At 38.4% G+C, this 27,181-nt stretch overlaps 1 long non-coding RNA gene across 1 annotated transcript in view; it reads right to left on the bottom strand.

Annotated features, from left to right (window-relative positions):
• The window catches only part of LOC114047906, a 57,238-nt gene extending 30,367 nt beyond the window's left edge, over nt 1–26,871 (bottom strand). Inside the window, exons 1-2 of the long non-coding RNA XR_003569685.1 lie at nt 26,763–26,871; nt 25,366–25,556 (exon numbers count right to left, since the gene is read on the bottom strand). This is a non-coding gene — a long non-coding RNA (uncharacterized LOC114047906). The remainder of the gene's footprint in view (nt 1–25,365; nt 25,557–26,762) is intronic.
• Nucleotides 26,872–27,181: the final 310 nt, after the last annotated feature.

Genomic DNA, 27,181 nt, shown 5'->3' with positions numbered 1-27,181 from the left:
CCCATTTCTTCATTGTCACCTTCAAGGAGGCCCAGGATGAGCATTCAAGCAGAGTTCAACCCACAAAGGGTTGGCCCCCAAGTCCTGGAATACTGCATCTTTTTCTAAACTGTGTAACTTGTCTAGTGCCTGGCACAGTTCTCTGTTGACCATCTGTATTTGTAAATGATTGTGGAATTGGATTAATTAAAACTATAGAGTAGCCAAGGGTGCTAAAAATTTGCTATCTTTAAGAAATGCTCTATCTTAAAGGTACTAATATTCATTTTGACTGGGAGTGCCAAGATCCCTAGAGCCAGCCTTGATTATATACAGTGTAGAATGTCAGAGCTGAAAGGATACTTCAAAATCATCTAGTCTATTCCTTATTTTATAAACAAGAAAATGGATGCCTAGAAAGGGAGAGTGAGTAAATGGCAATGCCAAAATTAAAACCCAGTTCCATGCCTCAGCTTCTCCATTATGCAGTGCAGCTCTTATAAATGGGTTAGGCCCACCATGCTGTAAGGATAGCCATGGTTGGAGGGCTCTCTCTATGCACTGGTCTGGGGTCTTAGAGATAACATAAGAAACCAGTGCTGGGTGGTAGGATATACTGCATAACCCAGGGAAGAATGATTAAAATCTTTTTATTTTCTTTTTTTTTTATTAAAAAGACAGCTGGAAATTTGATCTGAGCCATTGTTTTCCTCCTTAATTTCCTTTTCTGACTCATATAAGAATAAAGTCAATGAGACCTTTCTTTTTTCATGTGAGTATGTGTCTTGTGTAGGAGGAAGATAGAGATGGTTTGAAGGAGGAGGGAATAAATAGATTCCTGGCAAGAGTATGTTACAATCTACCTTGTTTAGGCTGTGTCTGTTTAGAAGCACTGTTTCAAGCATTTTGGTCAAATTTTAAAATTCATTTCAACAAGTACTGATGGAGTGCCTACTATGTTCATGACACTGTTACATTAAAGAGATACAAAGACAGATGAAAAATGACTCCTGTCCTCCTGGAGTTGACTTTCTACTGGGATTAAGCTGCATAAATAGAGAAGTATATAGAAGATAGTTTGAGAAGAAGGGCATAATTAACTACAGGGGAGCATGGAAAGAGATTTATAGGAGATAGCTCCTAAACTGAGCAGTGTGTTCTAAGCACAAGAATTCTAAACAAGAGATTGTTTTGTTCTATTTTCCACAACCATCTATACAGCACCAAAAAGTGAAAAAAGTTTTGGAGGTAAGAATATAATTTTTGTTGTTCAGTCCTTTTAGCCATGTCTGACTCTTTGTGACCACATTTGGGGTTTTCTTGGCAAAGATACTGGAGTGGTTTGCCATTTCCTTCTCCAGCTCCTTTTACAGAGGAGGAAACTGGGGCAAACAAGGTTAAGTGATTTGCCTATAGTCACGTAGCCAGTATGTGTCTAAGGCTGCATTTGAACTCAACTCATCCTGACTCCAGACACTCTACCCACTGTGCCACCTAACTGCCCATAATAGTTTAGCATCTTAAATCTAGAGTTGGATGAAACTCAAGAGGCCATCTACTCCAATTCACTCATTTTACAAATGAGGAAGCTGATACCAAAGAATTTAGGTAACTTGTCCAAGGTCACACAGGTAGGAGTAAGGAGTGGAGGCCTTCTTGATCTATAAGCTGAAGGTGTTACTGCATTTTTGGAGACAGAGAGCTGAAGATGTATGGCCATGCCATCAAAGAACAGCTTAGAAAGTATAGGCCAGGGGTGGGGAACCTGCAGCCTCAAGGCCACATGTGGCCCTCTAGGTCCTCAAGCGTGGCCCTTTGACTGAATCCAAACTTCACAGAACAAATCCCCTGAATAAAAGGATTTGTTCTGTAAAACTTGGTCTCAGTTAAAAAGCTGTACCAAAGGACCTAGTAGTGGTATTGCTTAGTTTAGGGGTATGCAATGTTATAGCCCTTTAGTCATAGTTCCAAATTATTCTCTAGAATAGTTGGACTCACTAAAGTTATTTTCCTAGAACTGAGAATCTGACTATGTGACACTCCTACTCAATAAACTCCAGTGACTCCCTATTGCCTCCAGGATCAAATACAAAATGTTTTGTTTGGCATTCAAAGCCCTTCATAACCTAGCTCTCACTACCCTTTCAGTCTTCTTATACCTTTCTCCTTGACAGGTACTTTTGATTCACTCCATCTCTCAGCTCCTGGAATTTTCTCTGACTGGCCCCCACGCTTTGAACACTCTCCTTCTTCTGCTCTACCTACTGACCTCCTTAGCTTCCTTTAAATCTTAATTATAATATATGCTTTTACTGTAAAACTTCCCTAGCCCTCTGAATTCTAGTGTCTTACCTCTGTTAATTACTTCCTATTTATCCTGTAAATGACTTGTTGTGCCTATGTTGTCTCCTCCATTAGACTGTAAAATCCTTGAGGATAGGAACCATTTTTGGCCTCTTTTCGTATCCCCAGAGCCTAGCATAGTACCTAGCACATAGTAGGTACTCAATAAATGTTCTTTTTAATTGACTATTTGGACTTGGTAGATAGGGAGAAATTGAAGATCAGAGAGAGATGGGCTATATTTATAGGGGGTAAGCTGTTGAAGGAAACTGGAGATAAAGGGATCAGAATTCATTTGATCATACTGGAAAAAAATACTGACTTAGAACCAAGGAATAGGATCTGAATACTAACCCTGTTACTTGCTAGCTATAGCAACACAATTGTCATAATACCATCATTGGTATCAGACTTTAAGTTTTGCAAATTTTTTTTAAAAAAATACATTATCTCATTGGAGTCTCAGAGAAATCTTGTGAAGTAGGTGCTATTATTATCTTCATTTTATAGATAAAGAAACTGAGACTAAGAGAAGTCAAGAGACTCTTCCAGGGTCACACAGCTAGTAAGTTGGGGTTTGAACTCAGGTTTTCATGACTGCAAGTCCAGTTCTCTATCCACGGTGCCACCTAGCTGCCATGAGCCTGTCTCCCTAGGTTCTCAGCCTTTCTTTTTTGTTTGTAAAATGAAAGGGTTAGATTAGATAATCACAAAGGTCTCTCTTAGTTCTGAATCATATGTCATTATAAGAAGCTTTCTGATTGAGGATGAGCTTCTAATGATTCACGGACATTCCTCTATAATCAATCACCTGACAAATGGGTGTCTCCTTTTCTTCCACCCAAATCAGGAAGGGAAATTTAACCAGAGATCTGTGAGAAGCATATTATGTCAGTAAATTGTTTCATATTATCTAGAAAAAAAAAAGATTAACTCCCCCTGGAACTCAGTATGCCCTCAAGGTCAACAACAAAATTGTCATCTTTTATTTTAAGGGTTGCTCAAAAATAAGTAAGCAGCTTTGTTCTTGGGGCAGTGTACTGAGGACTAATTTCCCTATACTGGAAGCAAAGTCACAGCAGAAAGACCATTGGAATTGAAATGAAAGCACCTGCATTTGAACTGTGACTCTGCTACTCACTATCTGTTTGACCTTGGGCTAGTCATAGCTGATAATGAATTCATGACTTACACTAGCAAACCACTTTACAGATGTACAGAAACCAAAGACAGAAGAGGCTATGATTTGGTACTGAGAGAAAGAAGAACAACGGTCACTAGTCTTTCCTATCTTCTCTAGCCAGCCCCATCTTTGTAATTTGCATAGAACAGGGGATCATGTTGGAGAAAGTTTGAAAATTATTTCTTCACCATAGTAAACTAATCTTTTTTTTTTTAATTTTCCTCTATTGAGGAAGTAGGTATCTGGAGATAATTATTTTAGCCAAGGGGTTATAATAAGATATGAAAGTTAAAGTGTGTTTCTGACCATAGTTGAAAACTGAACTGAGAGACGTAATAAAAGAAGAGAAGATGGCAGAGTAGAAGAAGAACTATAGCCAAGCTCTTGCAACATTCTCTTCTAAACAACTTTAAACTAATGCCTCAGATCAGATTCTGGAGTGACAGAGCCAACAAAAGGTCAGGGTGAGGCATTCTTCCAGGCCAAGACAGCTTAGGAGTTTGGCAGAAGAGGTCTGTGACACAGGGATGGGGCTCACCCAGATCCCATGTCAATGTACCACCAATGGTAGGATATGGTGGTGGTAATAGAAGCAGTAGAAGTTTTGAAGGTTTTCAAGCCAGAGATGCGAAGGGCATGAGGCAACCGGTCAGAAAGAGATCACAGAGAACCCATATGCTATCACTCTTCTCAAATGATATGATATTTATTTAACCCTAGAATAATTTACTAACTCTGGAAAGTCAACTAAAATATAATTTAAAAATTAGCACCTTCAGCAAAGTTGTAGGATATAAAATAAACCCACATAAGTCATCAGCAACTCTATACCTTACCAACAAAATCCAATAAGAAGAGATAAACAGTGAAATTCCATTTAAAAAAACTGCAGACATAAAATACTTGGGAGTCTACCTGCCAAGGTAAACCTAGGGACTACATAAACACAGTTACAACACTTTCACTTGAATGAAAACAGGTTTTAACAATTGAAGAAATATTAATTGCCCATGAGCAGACTGAGCCAATATAATAAAAATGACAATTCTACCTAAATTAATTTATTAATTCAGTGTCATATTAATCACACTACCAAAGAGTTATTTTATAGAGCTAGAAAAAAAATAACAAATTTCAACTTGAAGAACAAAAGATCAAAAATGTTGAAAGAATCAATGAAAAAAAAAGTGGAGAAAGAAAGCCTAGCAGTATTGGATTTCAAACTATATTATAAAGTAATAATCATCAAAACAATCGGATAATGGCTAAGAAATAGAATGGCTAATCAGTGGAAAAGTGAATACATAATATACAGTAATAAGTAGCCATAGCAACTTAGTGTTTGATAAACCCAAAGAGACAAGCTATTGGGTCAAGTACTCATCATTTGACAAAAATTGCTGGGAAAACTAGAAAGCAATTTGGTAGAAATTAGGCAAAGATTAACATCTCATACTTTATACCAAAATGAAGTCAAAATAAGTAAATGATTTAGACATAAAGGATGATATCATAAGTAAATTAGGGGAGAATGGAAACATTTACCTATCAGACCTATAGATAAGGGAAGAGTTTATGACCAACAAAAAGGTAGAAAGGATCGCAGGAAGTAATATGGATAATTTTGATTACATCCAATTAACAAGTTTTTGCATAAACACAGCCAATGCAGTCAAAACCAGAAGCTGGAAATTAGGAGAAAAAAAATTTTTTGCAGCTTTTCTCTGATAAAGGCTTCCTTTCGCAACTATATAAGGAACTGAGCCAAATTTGTAAAAATGAGAGCCATTTCTCAATCAATAAATGGTCAAATGTTATGAATAGGCAGTTTTCAGAAGAAAAAAAAACAAAGCCTATTAATAGTCATATGAAAAAATACTCTAAATCACTATTGATTAGAGAACTATAAATGAAAACAACTCTGAGGTACCTCCTCATACTTACCAGATTGGCTAACATGACAGAAAAGGAAAATGACAAATGATTGAGGGGATATTAAAAAAATATGTATACTGATGCACTATTGGTGGAATTGTGAACTGGTCTATCCATTCTGGAGAAGAATTTGGGACTGTGGACAAAGGGCTATAAAACTATACACACCTTTTGACCCAGAAAATATGCTGCTAGGTCTGTATTTTAAAGAGATCAAAGAAAAAGGAAAAGTACCTATTTGTAAAATATATTTAGAAAAATTCTTTTTGGGGTGGCAAAGAGTTGGAAATTGAGAAGATACCCATCAATTAGGGAATGACAGAAAAAGTTGTTGTATATGATTGTGATGGTATAATATTGTGCTGTAAGAAATGATGAGCAGGATGGTTTCAGAAAAATCTGGAAAGTCTTATATGAACTCATGTAAAGTGAAGTGAACAGAACCAGGATAATATTGTACCCAGTAATAGCAATGTTGCAATGATGAGCAACTGGGAAAGACTTAGCTACTCTGATCAAGATAACAATCCAAGACAATTGTAAAGGACACAATCATGAAAAAAAGGCAATTCACCTCTAGAGAGAGAGAACTGATAAATTCTCAGTGCACATCAAAGCATACTTTTTAACTGTTTATTTTTCCTGTTTTTTTTGTATGTTTTTTAATGCAACATGGCTGATATGTAACTATGTTTTGCATGACTTCACATGTATAACTGATATATATTGCCTTCTCAGTGTGTGGGGGAGAGGTGGGTAGGAGAGTAGGAGAGAATTTGAAACTCACAATTAAAAAAAAAGTTAAAAATTTAAAAACCATTTAATTGGTAAATATTTAATAAAATTAATAATAACAATAATAATAGTGACAAGCTTACCAGCACTTGAAGGAATCAAGGCAGGGAATAGTTTTGTGAAGTGTGGCCCTTTAACGTCAACCAGTAAGTAATGCTAGGATTTGAGAGTTAAGCTATGGAGGGGAACAGTCTCAAGGAGCTATGCAACCTGCTCAGCAGAAACACTGTGCCCAGGGTTTCAGTGTGAGGATACCATGAGAAAGGAAAAGAAACCATATACTTGAAGTAATGGAGGTATGAGCTATTTTGGCAAGTGTTCCTAATATCTATGTATCTCACTATCATTGCAGTCTAGGTTTGTTGCCATTCTTTCTGTGGTAACTGAGTATAATTGTTGGAGAATGTACCCCAGGTTTATGATAGGAAGGAATATTTTATAAATATTATTCTTACTCTATCATCTTTATAAAACAACTTTAACTTGAGTTAATTATGTCTATTGGCTATTAAAGGTAGGCTTACTGGTTATGCCACATCATAGGGCAGCTATGTGGTGCAGTGGATAGAGCGCCAGGAGTGGAGTCAGGAAGACTCATCTTCCTGAGTTCAAATCTGGCCTCAGATACCTACTAGCTATGTGACTCTGGGCAAGTCACTCAACTCTGTTTGCCTCAGTTTCCCCACCTGTAAAATGAGCTGTTTTTATTTGGATAGGGGTGGGGCTTAAAAGGGTTTAGCAATGGTGATGCAAAAAAAAAAGGAGGAAATCTAGAACATTTAGAAAATGAACATAAGAGAATAGAAAAGTTCAGAAGGAAGCCTAGAAAAACAAGTTGAATTTGAAAGTAATGTGTAAAATGTACCACATATTTTTAAAAAGCAGGCGATGGTATGAAACAGAGATTCATGGTTTCATTTGGAATCCTGTTTTTATTTTTTGCTATTTGTATTTAAAGGAGTTGGGTTCTTTTGGTGTTTAAGTTCACAACAAAAAAAATCAAATAGAAAATGAAAACAAAAAAAAAAAAAGAAAAGAGTTCAAAGAACAAATATAAGCCTAGCCTAAATGTCTTCCACTTTCTGCTGTGAGTGTTGTGGCTAAAGGGAGGAATTTGTTAGATATTGGCTATGAGACGAATGACTAAAGAATTTTATCAACACAGAATGAGAGAACAGATTGGAAAAACCTTTCATAACCCATGCTAATATTCTCCCTTAGATTTGTCCAGGCTTTCACCAGCCAATATCTTCCTCTCTTTGCCTATGACATCAGACAAAGCAAACTAACAAAATATCCATGAGTGAGAACCTAATCAGCTCCCTCTAAAACCCTTGATCTTTAGATATCTCAGTGAACTGTCCCGGTGTGAACAAGCACTATTATAACAAAGGGTATGCAGGTAAATATTTAATGACCAGCTCTCTAGAAAAAAAATTGTACCCGTGACACACCTTTAAGTTTAACATGTTATCAACATTCTTTCCATCACTTTTTTAAGATGAGACAACAAAACAAAAAAATTTAAAAAATCATCCCTGATTTGTAGTGTTTTCCAGTTCCTGAGATACAAATACTCACATTACAAATGGAACAACTGGTTCTCTAAGGCCATTCAAGCTCACTCCAGCATACTGCTGAGGAGTTCCAACCAGCCAACTAGGAGGATGGGGAGGGAGAGAGGGAGAGAGAGAGAAAGAGAGAGAGAGACAGAGAGACAGAGACAGAGACAGACAGACAGAGAGAGAGACAGAGAGACAGAGAAACAGAGACAGAGACAGAGACGAGACAGAGAGAAAAAGACAGAGAGAGACAGAGACAGAAACAGAGAGATGAAAGAGAGAGAGACAGAGAGAGACAGAGAAACAGAAAGAGAGACAGAGAGACACAGAGAGAGAGAGTCTTTACATATTTTGGCTTGCTAAATCCATTGAAAGCCTCTCCAAAGCATAATCTCTCAATATATGATCCTTGTAAGAAAGACAAAACTTAAGCAGGAGATACGAAAGGACTTTGTAAATCACTAAGCATTACCTAAATGTAAGGTTCTGTTATGGAAGAAAGACAGCTCCAGACAATCAATGGTGGTAAGCACACTGAAGGTTAGGGTAGTCAGCTTCTGCTTTAGGAAGAAGAAGTGGTTGAGCGAGGCTTAGAAGCCTAGGAGATATATAGCCTGTTGTAGTGAGAAGAGTCCTGGATTTGGAGTAGGAGGATTTGGTTTCAAATCCTAGCTTTATAGCCTTCATAACCTTGGACATGTGACTTCCCCTTTTTGGGCCTTAATTTCCTAATCTGTTAAATGAGAAAGGTAGGGTGGGATAAATTATTTTTAAAGTCTATTTTAGGGCTAAATCTAAAATCCTAAAATTAAGGCTAAGAAGATATTGCTGTGTTACATGGAAAGAATATGGCAATGAATGGCTCAGATTGTACCAACTGTTGGGGCACTTAGAGGGGATTTCATAAAAGAACCAGACAGATCAGTAAGGCATAAAACAATAGATCTTTTATTAGGATATATTTTACCTTACACAGAGGGAAGCTATAGGCCAAAAATGAAATAAATGCTCAGGAAAAATGGGCGTCATTGACAGAGATATTCAGGACAAAGGATACCACCAAATCTCTGTTACTATAGGGGGAGATTGCCAGAGCGCTATATCCAAAATATGAATGTAGCAAAAAAGAGTTCCCCAAAATCACAGAAGTAATAAATGACAGAAATAGAGTTAGAGCTGAGGTCCTCAGAGTCCCAATCAACTTTGTCACACTTCTGCATCTTGATAGTAGGCTCCATAAGGACCCAGAGCACCCAGGCCCCTGGAGTGCCCAGCAGAGTGTCTTACACATAATAGGAACTGAGTTAATGTTTGCAGATTACCGATTCGTTTATCGAGGTAATGCTAACTGGTATGTCCCCTTCTGGCTCAATAGACCTTGGCTGAGGTCCGGAGATAACCCATCTGCTTTGGCTCAGTGATTGGCAACTGCTTTTCTGGCTTCAGTGGGCCCTACTCTCGTTGTTTCTAATACTGTTGTAAAGGCTTTGCCGTCAAGGAGGATGGGAAAGGTTCCCCTGTGGGAATCCAGCTTGTTGTTCTCTTGCGCTTGGATGTTTTATTTACCATTTGGAAAAGGGAAAAAAGAATTAGGACATAAAAGAATGAAAACTGCTAGAACTAAGCATGCTTTAGGAGGTACTGAAAGACCAAAGGAAGGCACAGTCAGAAGTGAAAACAAACAGCTTTGCAAAACCATTTCAGAAATTGTCTTGCCATCAAAATTTGATTCAGCTTTAGAAATTCTCACTGTGTCCACCCACTGAATATTGTCTGTCGTCCCTGAACCCTTCAATTCCTATTATTGCTCTCAAAAAATCCTAGAATGTTAGAGGTGGGAGTCCATTTGAAATCGTCCAGGTCACCTCCATTATTTTACAGATGAGGAAACTGAGGTGCAAAGAGGAAGAATTACTTCCCCAAGGTCAAGCAGGTAGGGAATAGCTTTCCCCTAGTACTCTCCTTTCTTCAGTTTATGCTTGAACCAAACTGGCCTTCTCTTTTTTTTTTTTTCACCCATGATATTTTATCTCCTATCTCTGTGCCTTTGAACTGGTCATCCACCTTCCCCCAAATGCTCTCCTTTCATCCCACTGCCTCATAGAATAATTTTCTTCTTTTAAGATGGAGCTCCAGTACTGTCTTCTACTCGAAGCCTTTCCTGATCCCCACAACTGCTTCTGCCATCCCTCCCTAACCACCTTAGAGTTAATTTATTCATTTTATATTAATGCTGTGTATATTTTTGTGTGAATGCATTGTCTCCCCATCAGAATATATGTACATTGCATCCAGGGATTGGTTCACTATTTATGCTTGTATCCCCACGTAATGAAACAGCCAAACAACAAAATGAATGCTTGCCAATTGATGATTCATTAAGTGGCAAAACCAAGACAAAATGTCAGGTTTTCTGACTCTAAGTTCAGGGTACTTTTCACTACACCACAGTGACTTTCATAGTGGAGACTAATAGAACAACAAAGCTTAAAGGTCACTTACCTAAGAGATCAAATCCAACTTCTCGTTTTACAGGGGAGAAAACTAAGCCCCATCAAAGATAAAGTCACTTACTCATAGTGGCAGAGCTAGGACTAGAACCCAGGTCCTTAGATTTCTAGACCAGTGCTTTTTCCACAATTGATATCATCATCGGAGCTTCTATAATTTGTTATTATTGTTCAGTTGTTTCAGTCGTGTCTGACTCTTCATGACACCATGTGGGGTTTTCTTGGTTAAAATACCAAAGTGGTTTGCCATTTTCTTTTTCAGCTCATTTTACAGATGAGGAAACTGAAGTAAATAGGGTTAAGTGACTGGTTCAGGGTCACTCAGGTAGCAAGTTTCTGGGACCAGATTTGAACTCAGGAAAATGAGTCTTCCTTACTTCAGGCCTTGTGCTCTATGTACCACCCAGCTGTCCACAATTTAGCCTCATTTAATTTATCTCTCTTCTCTCCCCTCTTCCTACTACTACAAATACAGCTTCCCATCTTTACTGATGCTCTTCCCTATTTTTGGCTATCTATCTATCATCTATCTATCTATTTATCTATCTATCTATCTATCTATCTATCTATCTATCTATCTATCTATGTTAAGTGTGTGCGTGTGTCAAGTCCTACTAAGGAAGTATGATAATTCCAAAGAGTAATGAGGGAATATACGTATCTATACATATATATATAGTTATCTATACATATAGGTATATAGACCTAGACATATATAGAGAGAGAGAAAGAGAAAGAGAGAGATGTAAGTACATGTATTTATATATATGTATGTATAGATGCATATGTAAGATATATATCTGTGTATATATAGAGAGATACAAATGATTTTATATATATATATATATATATTCTAAATTAACACAAAGTATGTTTTTTTGTTAGGGGGAGGTGCTATCATGTTGGGAGGACAGGAAAGTCTTCATGGAAGAAGATGGTACTTGACCTAAGTTTTTAATGACAAACAGGTGAATGAAACTCTGGTATTGTTTTCTAATGGTTTCATTTCAAAGAAAAATATTTCATTTGTTCATTCTTTTTAGAATGCAAGTTCCTTAGAATCAAGTACTCTTTTCTCTTTCCTAATTTATTATTGTTGCTATTATTTTTACTTTTATAGAATGTGAAAGTCTGATGGGAATTACTGTGATTTTGAGGGTTATATCTTTTTTGTAAACATGAATTGATCAGATATTTTGACTTCATTATCTTTCCTTCCCTCTTCCCACCTAGTTTATGACCAGATACAAACTAGGCACTCAATAAATTGATATGGATTGATCCTTGGGCAAACCTTATGATTTCCTAATCACATTGTTTTTCAAGATATAAGACCTGCTGGTACCAAAATGAGCAGGACTGGAAAAAAGCCATGTAGAAGAATAAAAAGAGAACTGGATTTGGAGTCAGAGAAACTTGGTTAGAATCTTAGCTCAGCTAGTTATTGTTTATGTGACTTTGGGCAAGTTGTCATCTTGTCAGGCCTCAGTTTCACCATATGTATAATGAATGGGTTCGACTAAGTGATTTCTGAGATCCCTTACGGCTCTAGATCTCTGACCTAATGGGATTAAAAATCATATGACAGCATTTTTCAGCATCAGGGATTATATGGGCAGGATATTTTAAATTTAATTTAATTTTTAGAGGGTGGGATGCAGAGTGGAGAGCTTCTATGGCTTGTTAATTCATATGCTAGTATTCTGCATCTGTCCAATACCAGCCCTAGAAGCCAGAATTCTCCTCATTTAACCCCTAATCCCTCTACATGCTCAGAGCAGAATACTTCTTTCCAGTTGCATGTACTCTTTCTATCCTAGACAAGGAATGTTAACTTTTTTTTTTCCTGGCAGGGTACTTGTCCCACCTTTCTAGCCTTCCAGACCAAAAGAAGCCTGACTGCCAAATCCTTGCCTCTCCTTCAGCCCAGTCCATTCATTCTTGACATTGGTCATGATTCCCCACCCTCTTGACCATTCCAGGAATCTGTATTCATTCAGTCTCGCAGCAGATCAGTCTGGGTCCCATGCACTGACAGAAATATATCTCTAGAACCCATATTTCCACCCTGACATAATGTTGACATTTGCTTTATTGAGTTCTTGCCTTCCCCTGGCCTTCACTCTATTATCCTAGGTCAATTTTGCAGCTCCCTACCCTATTTACCATGGGAGGGGGCACCCACAGCTTTTTGGATTTCCTCAAACCAAATTGCCTTCAGGAAAAACTAAGACATACACCCACAAGCTGCAGGTCACTATATGTGAGTATGTGTGCGTGTGTGTGCGTGTGTGTGTGTGTGTGTGTGTGTGTGTGTATGTCTTTGTGTGTGATTTATGGGGAAGGGGGAGCTGACATTGATTGAGAAGGCACAGATTCTTCATTTAAGAGCCAGTCCAGTGATGAAGGGCCCCCCAGAATGGGTACAAGGAGATGGTGAGCACCTGCTCACACCTGTGAGCAGCTGGGGAGGGAGGCCTCTTCTCTTATGTCATCGCCACAGCTGGGCTCTCCTGCTGCTTAATCTGCCCTCTCAGCAGGTTGCTGGGCTCCTGTACTGATTATAAACATAATAGTGAGCTCAGCGCCCCAGGCAGGGACACATCACTTGGCACGTGGGCTACAGCCCTCTAAACTGTGTGTGTTCCCTTTGTCTGCTCAACATAGGCTGGCAGGGCAGTAATATAAGGGCCCTGGGCCAGCTCCAGAGGCTGTCTGAAACCAGCTTGTTCCCTTGGCAAACATGTGCTACCTTAGCCTCTGGGGAGGGCGATCTCCTGCATGCATTCATTCCATCTTACAGGGTAAGAGGGGAGTTTGAAGAGGCAAACACTGGGGAGAGGAATGAAATATTGCCCAGGGGCTGTCAAGTATCAGTGCTGTAACTAGCCTGAGAAAGTCATTTAGTACTTAGCTTTTGCTATCTCGTAGAGCTATTTATCTTTTTAATGGATTTGCCCTCTCTCCCCAACTAGACTATTTGCCCCCTGAGGACAGGAACTGTGTCCTACATTTCTTCATATCCTCCATACCACCTGCATTCACCCTGTGAAAGGTATAAATCTTACTGATGATAACACATTATTAGCCTTTGCCAGAAAAGCTGCTTCTTCTTCTTTTGTTTTCATTTTTACAGTGGTGGTAGTAATTCAAAGGTATGCTTGATTTTAAAAAAATTATATAAATGAAGCTCTAGCATATCCCAGACCCCAAGCCTTTATGAAGGGATGGGGAGGGAGGGAAAATATGTCTTCCTGAATTTATTGACTCAACTGATAATAATAGAACAATTTGATTTCATTCAATTCAGCAAGCAATTATTAAATTCCTACTGTGGGTAGTTAGTGGGTCAATAAACATTTATTAAATACCTACTATGTGACAGGAGCTTCTTGTACATCAAGGAGATCAAATCAATTAATATTTAAAGAAATTAACTCTGACTATTTATTAGAAGACAAATACTGAAGCTAAAGCTTTAAGCTAAAATACTTTAACCACAGGATGAGAAGACAGGACTCATTGGTAAAAACAAAAACAAATAAAACAAACTAATGCTGGGAAGGATTGAAGACAAAAGAAGAAGGGGACTGCAGGTGATGAAATGAATAGATAGTGTCATGGAAGCCATGCACATGAGCTTGGACAGACTTACAGAGATAGTGGACAGAAGGGTCTGGCATGCTATGGTCGATGGAGTCATGAAGAGTTGGACATGACTGAATAGCATCAGTGTGCCAGGCAAAAGACAAAGGGAAAAAAAAGGAAAAAAAATAATTCCTCTCCTCAAGGAGGAAAAGAAAATGTGGCAGCCAGGATTTCTCACCTGGGCAGATCATGTAACCATAAATACAAGCAGCCTTCATGCTTCCAGGATCCAGAGAGTGACTGGACGGATATAGAGACAGTTAAAGTGTGTGTATGTGTGTCTGTGTGTGTGTGTGTGTGTCTGTGTGTGTGTCTGTGTGTATATAACAGAGACAAAGACAGGCAGACAAAGAGATAGAAAGAGAGAAAGTACTTATCTTTTTAAATTCAAACAGTGCCTTGACTCCACCCCAAATATGGGGGTATCAGGGACTCCCCAAGGAGTCCCTGGGAATCCCCAAGGATTTATTGTCATTCCAAACTAAGTCCTTCAGAATTGAACAGGCTTCCCTAGAAGTGACAAGGACACAGACTCAGTACTCCATGGGGTGCACTTTAGCCAGAGTACAGGAAGCAAAGGGGTGGGTAGCTGTTGGCATTCATTACAGTAGCAAAAGGAAATTTTCCTTTCAGAGGATATCAGGCAAATGAGCAAACTAGAGAAAAGGAAATTTGTGATTCTTTGTGAGATCTGCTAACTCCAGGCACTCCAGGTATTTCAGGTACTGCAGATACTATTACCTTCAAGCCCCAATTGAGTGCAATTTCCTTAAAAGCAGATGCCTTGAGAGATAATTGACAAGGCTCTCCTGGGCAAAATATATTTGGGCATCCCTTCTCCTACAGCTCTTGATATGATTAATGTTCACCTATCAGCAACAGCTATGAGGCATTCAGGTTCAAGCCTGGAGAATGAGGTAGAAGCTAAATCTAGGGAATGCCACTTTGGGTCAAAAATGGGGTGAGATTATAAAACCTCAGGATTTATTTTCTTTTGTTTTCTGAGTAGTTTTCTGACTCTGAAATAATTTCCTGAAAATGGTTCCAGAAAAGTAGTAAACCATGACATCATCCCTTAAATAAATGTATGATTGACTTATTCTTAGTGACCAATTTGAAGGATTTTTTTAAAGAGACCTTTAAAATCTCTCTCTCTCTCTCTCTCTCTCCATATATATATATATATATATAATGTATATACATATATATACACACACACAGACATACACACCTATATATGTATACATATATAGGTGTATATGCATATATATATGCATATATAATATATATATATATACACATATAGCTAGCTAGCTAGCTAGATAGCCTCACCTCTAAACTCTAATACCTCATAAATCTATGATTTTATAAGAATTAGGACTCCATCCACTGGTGCATGTTGCAACATCTCTACAAGTTAGTAGATTTTTTTTGAGGGGGGGGATAATGTTTTGTGGCCTTAAAATTCATGGTGCTGAAGTCACTGATGATAGACTTCCCTTCAACTTAGCTAGGCTGGTCCTTGGATGACAGACATAGAGTCCATCCCTAGAAAGGCATTGAAAGGTTTTCCAGCTTGGCAGGACCTACCAGAGCTCACACTCTAGTGTCATGGCCTTGGAGAATTCATGTTCACTTCCACTCCATGCCTCAATACAATATGGAGATATCATAGTAAGACTTCAGAAAGATCACACCTCATAAAAGAAAAATGGGGAGGAGGATAATTTGAGAGAGGTTTCATCTAATAATTCTTATTATAATGGCATTCATTAGTGCCCATGGCCCCTTCTATCTTCCCCTCCTCAGCCTCTAATACATGTGTAAATAGGATTTCATTTATAACAATTATAATCATATGCACATTCCCATGACTTTAATTATCATCTTTATATGTTAATTCTTAGCATTTTATCTCTAGCTCCCATCTCACCCAAGATCCATTCACACTGCTTTCACCTCCAGTAATCTACTATAAATCTCTACTTGTGCTCTAAAATCAAACCTATCATCTTCTACTCAAATTCTGTTCTCCCTCCTAGCTTCCCTATCTCTCTGTCCTCTAGGTTCAAAACTTGCAGTCATTTTAGACCTTTCTTTGTCTTTTATTCCTTATATTTAATCCATCACCAGATTCTTTAAATTCTCCCTCCTAGATGGCTCTCACATTTGTCCCTCAGTTTCCATTGTCATTGTGTTCCAGGTCCTGACTACCTAACTCCTGGACTATTATGCATCTATCCTAATAAAGGTCCATGCCTCCAATTTCTCCCCACCTGCTTAGCGTAAAAAGGGCAAGGTCTCCCACTGCATCCATTGCCAGTTGTCTTGACCTATGTCTTGCCACTGGACTCCAATGACTAAAGGAGAGAGTGAGGCTGCAGCTTCTGTAAAACTCTTCCCAAATTCCCATTTAATTTCTCATGGCTGACCTGCAACATGTCGAAACCGTGATGTGGAAGGGATAAATGTATATCTATATGTCTTGCACACCTGGTTTTAAATATTTGCCCAATACATGGCAACTAACAAGGTTTTGATTGCATCCTCATTTGGGACTTTGTATAGTCCGGCTCCAGTTTTTCTATTTAAATCTCTCTATATACTTCCTTTCATAAAACTTTTCTTTCTCTTCTAATTTGGTCTCTTCATTTTCATTCTAAACCCACTCACCCACACCCATCCACCCCCATCCCCTCACTTGCCTACACCCCACCCTACCCACACATATACACACGAACACATACACCTACCAGGTTCTTTGACTTTTGTATCTTTTATCTCCTCTACTTGAAATGCTTGACCCTGACCTTACTAGCTGGGTGTACAAATTAACCTAACTAATATACAAAATAAGAAACATTCTGTAATGGACATAATTCAATCTCTTACTGCAGTAGGTTGATAGGGATGGCCCATCTTTCAAATCAATTCAACTAAAACCAACACTCTACTAGGCATGGAGGAGAAAAAGATAAAAAAATGAAACTTGCCTTGACTTCAATGTGTGTGTGTGTGTGTGTGTGTGTGTATGTATGTATGTATATGTATATAATGTGTGTATATACATGTGTATATGTATGTATATATGTGTGATAGATAGATAGATAGATAAATAGATACAGATTTACATTGTTGCTGTTAAGTCATTTCAGTCATGTCCGACTCTTCATGACCTCCTTTGGGGTTTTCTTGGCTAAGATGCCAAAGTGGTTTGCCATTTTCTTCTGCAGATCATTTTACAGATGAGGAAACAGGTAAACAGGCCTCATATGTGTGTATGTATGTATGTATGTATGTATATGTATGTGTGTGTTTACAGATTCCCTCCACTCCATGAGAGGCCTTTTGTAACAAAGGAAAACAATTAAGAAAAAATAAACAAACCTCATTTGACCTCATTTGAAAGAGCACAAAACATTCCAAATCTGTAGCATCACCCCTACCTCTTTAAAAAAAAATGTGTTAATTAACAGAAATCTATTTTCTATCTCTCTCACCCTCACCTAATTGTGCCTTATGTTGCTTAAAAGACATTGCAATTAGAAGACATGAGTTCCAGCCCTGGTTCCTTTACTTATGTAAGCTGTGAGGTACCTTATAAGTATGGATTATTATTATTATTGGTATTGGTGTTTTTTGGTTATTCAGCATCACACTTGAGAGTTATAATAAATAATGGAGCTTTTGTACAAGTCAGCTTCATTACCCTCCCCTGGCAAGAAGTGAGGTAGGAGGAATTACACAAGAAACAAATCTGGTGCAATGGTGTGAACCTTGGCAAGTGACCAGCTGTCTATGGCCCAGTTTCCTTGTTGGTAGGATAATCATGTTGAACTATATATTTAATCATAGATTAGGAGAACTAGATCAGAGACTTGGTTCTGCCACTTACTACTGATATGGCCTTCAACAAATCACTTCCTCTCCGGAGGTCTGCTTCCTCATTTATAAAAGGAGAGAGCTGTATTGGGTAGTCCTAAGGCCCCTCTTACCTCTAGAGTTCTATAGAGCCCTTTCTAGACTCTAGGGTCCTGTAACTCTTTGCTTCATCAGTAGATAATTAGAAGAGAAGGCAGTTTCAGAAGCGCACTTATGATTCTAGCCACTGAGGCCAGTACATTGAACTCTGAGAGCAATGTGTTAATGCTTCCCCCCTCCACCCCCACAGTGATTTCAATGGGTAAAGAGAGTTTCTCAAACCATCTTTCCCCAATTTCCCAGGCCTCTGGACACAACCTTGATTAAGTGGTGCAAACAGCAGCAAATGTCTGTATCTGAACATTGAAAACTGTGGGATATCTATATATATATATCTATATCTATATATCTATATATATCTATATATATATACTGTCTTAGGGGGATGTAGAGAGAAATGACCCCTGATTTTCAGCAAATTGGCCCTATCTTTTGTAAGTTGTTGAAGGCACTTGCTTGAAAAATAAGGAAAGCTCAGGGGGCTGAAAATGACAATTTTAATAAAAGAGTTGCTCTAAGAAAAAAACTTGGAAAGAACCAATAGCATATGCATGGATTAGTAGTAGTGGAGTCTAGCCTTAGCTAGCAGAGTGACCTTAAAAAGAAATAGTAATAATCACTTCATTTCTCTGTGCCTTAGTTTCCTTACATGAAAGGGGGGGAGAGATAAGAATCACTCTGTCTATCCCCAAGGCTATTTTAAACTTCTAGGTAGAACAAATGGAATCACCTTGTGTTTCCTTGGAATTTGTTCTGTATCTAGTTATATTTGTGTGTGGCTTCCCCTGATAGAATGGAAATTCCTTCAGGACTGGAATTGTTTCATTGTTCTCACTGTATCCTCAGTCATTAGCACAGGGCCTGGCACAAAAGATGTGCTTAATAAATACTTGTTCACTGGTTGGGAAGGAACTTAGTGAGTTGCCTAAGATCACTTAGAAAGTGACAGAAATGGGACTATAAACCCTGTCTCTTGATTCTAAATTTGGTGTGCATGCAACCGCATCACTGTGTTAGAAAAAGCTCAATTGAGAGGCATTTGCTAGGAATGTGGAGCCTTAGCAATTTGGTATGACAGTTAAATGAAAGTGGACAAGTTACAATGACATTTTAGATGCCTGGGGAAGAATATATTCTGAGTGATTTCACAAAAAGGGTTAAAAAAAAAAGTCCTTGGCTTTTGCCCCAACACCATATGGAACAATAAAAGGTGAAATCATCAGGAATAATACATAAGAGAAATTCTTGCCTGACCCTTGGGTTTTCTTCCCTTCATTCCTACTCCAACTTCCTTGCTCCCAAGGCAGTGGTATCCTTTAAGGGATCAACTTCGGTAACTGTCAGTTGTCAACCTTCCACTGAACATCTTGACCATCTTTTTTTCCATCTCTGTGGGCTTCTCCTGACTAGCTTCCTTCTGAATTGCTTGTCCCCATTATAAACACGAAGTGTCTTCTTTTACCTAAGGGACTTTTCTTCTTTAGCAAAAAATAAAAAAAAAATTGCTCAATCTTTCTGCTTCTTTTCTGCACTTTTCATTCTTTATCAAAGCACCTTGAATAACATAAAAGACAAGATTAGAGAACAAAACTCTTTACCTGTGGTGCCAATACATCATTATTCCAGCCTTGGTTTTTAGTCTCACTTAGGGGCATAAAATGTTCAAGTTATAAGGGACTATAGAAATTATCTAGGCCAATCCCTTCATTTTTCAAATGAAGTTATAGTGGTCCAGAGAGGATGATTGACTTTCCTAATGTCACAAAGCTAGCAGGTGTCAGCGGCAGACTCAGCACTCTGGTCTCTTTGTCCAGATTTCTTCCCAATAGACTGTGCTATCCCAGAGTTAGCGAAATTCATTATGCCTATGTTACTTACATTATAGAGAAAGGGAGTGAGACCATGGACTGGTGATGGCCACATTTTTCCTACGCTTCTAGTAGTTGGATATCCTGTGCCCCAAGTGAAAAACATACTTTCTCAGACATCAAATACCACATAGAAGAACCCAGAAATCTCCTGAGAAGACACTTCTGTGGAGCACAAAGAATACTGCACTCAGAGTCAAAAGATCTAGATTCAAATTACAGTTCTTATACTTACTCAGCTATATGATCATAGTTAATTCTCTTCTCATCTCTAAGCTTTAGTGTCCACACCTGCAAAAACTGGAGGATAAGACTCACATTTTCTCCTTTATGGGACTGATGCTCTCTATATAAACACAAAGGTGAGATGGTGACGAGCTTAGCTAAGAATGAGACAATCAATATCCAGCATAAGAAGGTGTTGAAAGCTTGTTATAATTCCACACAGACTCTATATTAGTGGTGTTAAATAGAAACAGGGGAGGAGCCAAGATGGCAGAGTAAAAGCAGTGACCTGCTTGGGCTCTCCTTCAAACTCCTCCAAATACCTATAAAAAATAACTCTAAACAAATTCTAAAGCAGCAGAACCCACAAAAAGACAGAGTGAAACAAATTTCCAGCCCAAGACAACCTGGATGGTTGATTGGAAAGGTATACTGTGCTGGGCGGGGAGATGAGCGCAGTTTGGTGTGGGCGCAGGCCTCAGAGACCCTGGAGCAGGTCTCAGAGGGCTGAATTGCGGGCAACTGTGGCAATTTCCAGACTTCTCAACTCATAAATGCCAAAGACAACTTGGAACTTCTGAGGGGCAGTCCTGCAGCAAGGAGGAGTGCTGGTGTGGTGGAGCTTGTTGTGGCAGTAGAGAGAAAACACCTCGCTCCTTATCATAGCACCTTGGAAGAACTGAAAATTTTCAGGTACTTAGAAGTATCTTTAAAAACAGCTGTACAAACCCTTGAAGCTTAGGACAGTACATTCTCCACATTGGAAGTACACTCTTACCTTAACAAGGAGTTTAAAACTCAAGTAATTGGCTGGGATCATGAACAAACCTCACAAAAAGAGTCAGACTATATTATCTTACTTTGGTGACAAAGAAGATCAAAACATAAAACCAGAAGAAGATAACAAAGTCAAAACTCCTAATCCAAAGCCTCCAAGAAAAATATGAATCAGTTCCAGGCCTTGGAAGAGCTCAAAAGGGATTTTGAGAAGCAAGTAAGAGAAGGAGAGGAAAAACTGAGAGTGATGCAAGAAAATCATGAAAAACAAGTTATCATCTTGCTAAAGGAGACCCAAAAAATACTGAAGAAAATAACACCTTAAAAAATAGCCTAACCCAAATGGCAAAAGAGGTCCAAAAAGTCAATGAGAAGAAGAATGCCCTAAAAATCAAAATTGATCAAATGGAAAAGGAAGTTCAAAAGATTACTGAAGAAAATACGTCCTTCAAAATTAGAATAGAGCAATTGGAAGATGGTGACTTGATGAGAAATCAAGACACTGTAAAACAAATCCAAAAGAATGAAAAATTAGAAAACAATGTGAAGTATCTTATTGGAAAAACAACTGACCTGGAAAATTGATCCAGGAGAGAGAATTTAAAAATTGTTGGACTATCTGAAAGCCATGATCAACAAAAGAGCCTAGACATCATCTTTCAAAAAATTATCAAGGAAAACTGTCCTGATATTTTAGAACCAGATCACAAAATAGAAATTGAAAGAATCCACCGATCTCCTCCTGAAAGAGATCACCAAAGGAAATCTCCTAGAAATACTGTAGCCAAATTCCTGAGTTCCCAGGTAAAGGAGAAAATATTGCAAGCAGCCAGAAAGAAACAATACAAGTATTGTGGAAACACAATCAGGATAACACAAGATTTAGCAGCTTCTACATTAAGGGACCACGGGGCATGGAATATGATATTCCAGAGGGCAAAGGAGACGGGATTATAACCAAGAATCACCTACTCAGCAAAACTGAGTGTAATCCTTCAGGGGACAAAATGGTCATTCAGTGAAATAGAGGACTTTCAAGCATTCTTGATGATAAGATCAGAGCTGAATACAAAATTTGACTTTCAAATACAAAACTCAATTGGAACATGAAGAGGTAAACAGGAAAAAGAAATCATAAGAGATTTATTAAGGTTAAACTGTTTACATTCCTACATGGAAAGATGATATTTGTAACTCATGAGATCTTTGTCAGTATTAGGGTATTTGGAGGGAAAAAATTATATGTATGTAGATAGATAGATAGATAGATAGATAGATAGATAGATAGATGGCACAGGGTGAGTTGAAGATGAAGGGGTCATATCTGGAGAATAAAATTAAGGGGTGAGAGAGGACTATACTAGGAGAAGGAGAAAGGGAGAGGTAGAATGGGGTAAATTTTCTCACAAAAAAAAAACAGAAAAGAAAAGGCTTTTACAGTAGAGGGGAAACAGGGGAAGGTGAGAGGGAATGAGTGAATCTTCTTCTCATAGGATTTGACTTAAGGAGGGAATAACATACACACTCAATTGGGTATGGAAATCTGTCTTACCCTACAGGAAAATAGTGGGGGGAGGGGACAAGAGAGTAGTGGAATGATAGAGAGGAGGGCAGATTGGGAAAGGCGGTAATCAGAAGCAAATACTTCTGAGGAGGGACAGGATGAAAAGAAAGAATAGAATAAATGGGGGGAAGGATAGGATTAAGGGAAATAGAGTTAGTTTTTCACAGCATGTCTACTATGGAAGTGTTTTGCATAACTGCACATGTATAGCCTATATTGAGTTGCTTGCCTTTTTAATGAGGGTGGGTGAGGAGGGAGGAAGGGAGAAAATTTGGAACCCAAAGTTTTAAAAATACATGTTTAAAAAAATATTTTCACATGCAACTGGGAAATAAGAAATACAGGAAATGGGGTACAGAAATCTATCCTTCCCTACAGGAAAATAGAAGGGGAAGGGGATAAAAGAAGGGGGGAGAGAAATAGAAGGGAAGGCAGACTAGTGGAAGGGGTGTTCATGAATGCATGCCATCCTGGGGTGGGGGGAGGGGTGAGATGGGGTGAAAATTTGGAACTCAAAATCTTGTGGAAGTAAATGTTGAAAACTAAAAATAAATAAATTTATTAATTAAAAAAATAATTAGAAACAGGGGGCACTAAGCTATACATAATGATCCCCATAGACTGTATATTGATTTAGAAAACCACATATTAACACTATTTATGTTCTGTTTTATTTTGGAGGCAGCTAGGTGGTGCAGTGGATAGAGCACTAGGCTTGGAGCCAGGAAGAACTGAGTTCAAATCCAGCCTCAGGCACTTACTAACTGAGTGACCCTGGGCAAAGTCATTTAACCCTGTTTGCCTTACTTTCCTCATCTATAAAATGAGCTAGAGAAAGAAACGACCAAGAAAACCCCAAATGGGATTACAACTGAACAACAACACAATTTTTACTTTTTTTATTCATTTCATATCTCCCAAATAGACTTTAATCTAGTTTTCACTGCATTCAGGAGTGTTGCCAGTCATAATGAAGCTGATGGGTCATGTTTCTGACACCTCCACTGTGCTTCCTGTATAGTCATTAAATATGGATTAATATTTCCATCTGGATTCTTTACCAATCTGGATTAAACTTTCAAGTTCAAATGTTCCTTTGACCAAAAAGTCAACAAGAATGGCATAGTGGAAAGAGTACTGATTCTAGACTCAGAAAAGCTTGCTTTAAATCTCACCTTGGAAGTTTGTTTAGTACCTGTAAGATCCTGAGCAAGTAAGTTAGCTTCTGAGGGTCTGGATCAGGAGATAAGCTTTGAGGCCCCTTTCTAGATCTTTATCTATGATCCCTGATTCTGTGTTTCTTTGAAAGAGTAGGGGGTACATACGCTCATTCTAGGGCAGCTTGGTGGCACCATAGCTCACAGAGTGTGGGTCCTGGAGTCAGGAAGACTTGTCTTCATGAGTTCAAATTTGGCCTCAGACACTTACTAGCTGAGTCAAGTCACTCTAGTCAAGTCACTTAACCCTGCTTACCTCAGTTTCTTCATCTGTAAAATGAACTGGAGAAGGAAATGGCAAACCACTCCAGTATCTTTGTCAAGAAAACCCCAAATAGGGTCACAAAGAATCAGACATGACTGAATAACATTCTATTCCTTTCTATTAGAATTCTATTAGAATCCTGCCTTTGAGTGCCGAGAATTGTCCAAGTTTATTGTAAGATCACCATGGAGTTTGTGGTGGATGGAATGAAGTGAAATGTGATTGAGCTTTCCTAAAATGATGTAGGAGAGGCAGAGCCCAGAGAGGGAAGAACTATTCAATCACAACTGTCTAAGCTCCATTCTGTATTGTTACATCTCTAGTCTATTATGATGTCCCACCGGTATATGCATTTCTGAAAATTAGGGTTCCAGTCACTCAGTCAATAATATTTATTAAGTGCCTATTATGTTCCCGTATTATGGGGAAACAAAGAAAGGCAAAAGACAATCCCTGCTCTCATGGAATTCACAGTCTAATGGGGGAGTCAACATGCAAACAAGTATAGACAAACAAGATATAGACAGGGTAAATTGGAAATAATCGACAGAACAATGGCATTAAAATTAAGGGGGACTGGGAAAAGGCTTCTTGTATAAGGCAGGATTTTAGCTGGTATTTGAGAGAAACTAGAGAAGTCAGAAGCTGGAGACGAGGAGGGAGAACATTTTAGGCATGGAAGACAGCCAGTGACAATTCCCAGAATCAGGAACTGGAATGTCTTGTTCAAAAAGAGGAGGTATAGGGTGTAAGAAGACTGGAAAGGTGTGGGGAACTACAATATGGTTTACCCATAAACAACTTTTTTCTTATGACTAACGAAATAAGTAGGAATACTTGAATATATTAAATCTATTATATCTGAGATATTTGCCCATAGCTCCCCTCAGACTCAGACAGGTCTTAACCAATTTATAAGCATGAACCAAACCCATACTTTCTTGTACCTGAGTTAGACATTTAAACTCAGACCTTCTTACCTGCTGTTCCCATTGGAAGACAGTTAACAAACATCCCTAGGTGCCCTCAGAGTTAACAAGCATCCCCAGTTCTGGGCTTACCATGGATTTTCTAGTCGAATTTTAAGCTCATGGTTTTCTATAGAGTCAATGTCCAGCTAGTTGTGGGATTCACAATCTGGGTAACTCAATTGGTCTCACTCTCTCTGCCTTAAGGGTAGCCACCAGCAAGAATTTGGTTGCTGATTCCCCTCCTAGTCAGTCCCATCTCCTGACTGCCCTGCTCCAGGCATGCCTCCAGTCTTTCATCCTTCCTCATTCCCTTCATGAGCTTGCTACCATCCAGAGGCATAGCCTTACTATCACAGTCTCATTACAAAAAGAAAAAAAATATGCTGTAGGTTCAGAAGCAGGTTCTCTACGTGCTCATAATATTGTGTTTTCTCTCTGCCTTTCCTTGTCTTTAAGTACATGCACTAGTCCCTGACTAGATCATTTCCACCCCACTCCCCTGGCTCTTTTCACATTAGCCAAAACTTGATGGGCTCACCTACCTTCAGAAGTTTTATGGGTGTCTGCTGAGGTATAGATATAATTCCTACCATGGAAGCTCAGCATGTTATGTGGAAAGTGGAAGGGTCACTAGAGTTGGAGGCAGGAAGATCTGGATTCAAATCCAACTTTGGACAACAGGTACATGATGGTGAGCAAGTTGCTTAACCTCTCTGTGCCTCAGTTTCTTCATCTGTAAAATGAGGGATTTAGATTTGATTGCCTCTAATATCACTTCTACCTCTAAACATAAGTCCCACGACCTTTGGGGAATGGCAACCATGCTATAGTGAAAAGAGTAGGCGGAGAATCAGTAGGTCCTGGTTCTAATCCCAACTCTTCAACTTAACTAGCCATATATATAGTCTTGTACTCTTAACCTTTATGAGCCTCAGTTTCTTCCTTTCTCAATGGAGAGTTAAGTTAAATGATTGCAAAGTTCTTCCAACTTTATGGTTGATTCTAAGAACTATTCCTGCAGTTACAAAATGCTGCTTTGAGCTAATATTTATCAGTACTTTGCAAGATGCTGTATATTTCAATTCATTTCAACAAGCACAATTCATTAGGCATATGCGTTGTTCAAGGAAATGTGCTTGGCATTGACCTTAAATTTGGCCACGTAGTCTGAACACGCAAACATGCATTTTGTCCTTCACTTTTTAATAGAAATTTTTTCATTAATATATTGAAAAAGATAAATCTAATAGGAGATAATCTTATCAAGCAAGGTTTAAAGAAACAAATGCCTAGGTACGATTTAGTGCCTCTTAAAATTAAGGTTTAACTGCTATGAGTTTTTACCTTTTCCATCATTCTGATTTATATCTTCAAGGAGAGAAACCTTATCTTCTTCATCTTAAAATGCCCTGGGTTTGTACATGACTTAACAACTTGGCTTTATCACTTAGAGCTAAGAGTTCGAAAGCTTCTTTTCACAGCTCTGGTCTCTGCCTGATCTTTCAGTCTTAGTCTTTCCATTAGTCCTTCACCTGAATCAGACTCTACTTCTTTTATAGGTCTCTGCTCCCTTCAATCCATATATCAAACGCAGAAAAAGAGAAAGGAACTCCATATATGGTGTCTCACAGTTCAACCCAATCAGTATTTTTTTTGTGTGAATGTCATGTATGAGATACTGTGTGAGGAGCTAGGGTTGTGGTGATATGTACAATACAGACATTACTCTCATGTATCTTACTTTCCAATAGAGGAGTTGACCTAACCTGTTATCTACTAAAATATTCAAGTAGCTCATAATTATGTGGTGCGCCAGTAAATATTTAACAACTGGGTTCTTGGCCTCCTGTAAGTCCCAACTAAAGTCTCATCTACAGGAAGACTTTGCCAACCCCTCTTAACTCTAGTACCTTCCCTCTTTTAATTATTTCCTACTTACCCCATATATACTTATTTGAACATATTTGTTTGTTTGTTGTCTCTTCTATTAGATTGTGAGCTCCTGGAAGACAGGGACTGTCCACTTCTTGTTCTTATTGGTCTTCTTCTTCCGCTACTTCTTTTTTTTGTTCTTCTCATTGTCATCATCATCAATGTTGTCATTGTCCTCTTCCTCTTTCTTCTCCTCCTCTTCCCCAGTGCTTAGCACAATAGCTGGCACTTAGTGCTTAATAAATGTGTATTGACTGATTGACTCTGAAAAATAAATGTTCATAAGACACATTTTTATGTTTAATCTACATTATTATATTCTCCATTACTTTTCAAAGTCTAGCTGCTTAGGAAGAAGAAGAAGAAGAAGAAGAAGAACAACAACAACAACAACAACAACAACAACAACAACAACAACAACAACAA

The sequence above is a fragment of the Vombatus ursinus genome, unplaced genomic scaffold, assembly GCF_900497805.2.
Source record: "Vombatus ursinus unplaced genomic scaffold, bare-nosed wombat genome assembly UNPS02014791.1, whole genome shotgun sequence".
Lineage (NCBI taxonomy): Eukaryota > Metazoa > Chordata > Mammalia > Diprotodontia > Vombatidae > Vombatus > Vombatus ursinus.
Note: the sequence above shows the minus strand (reverse complement) of the source record. Positions and strands in the feature narration are given on the sequence as shown.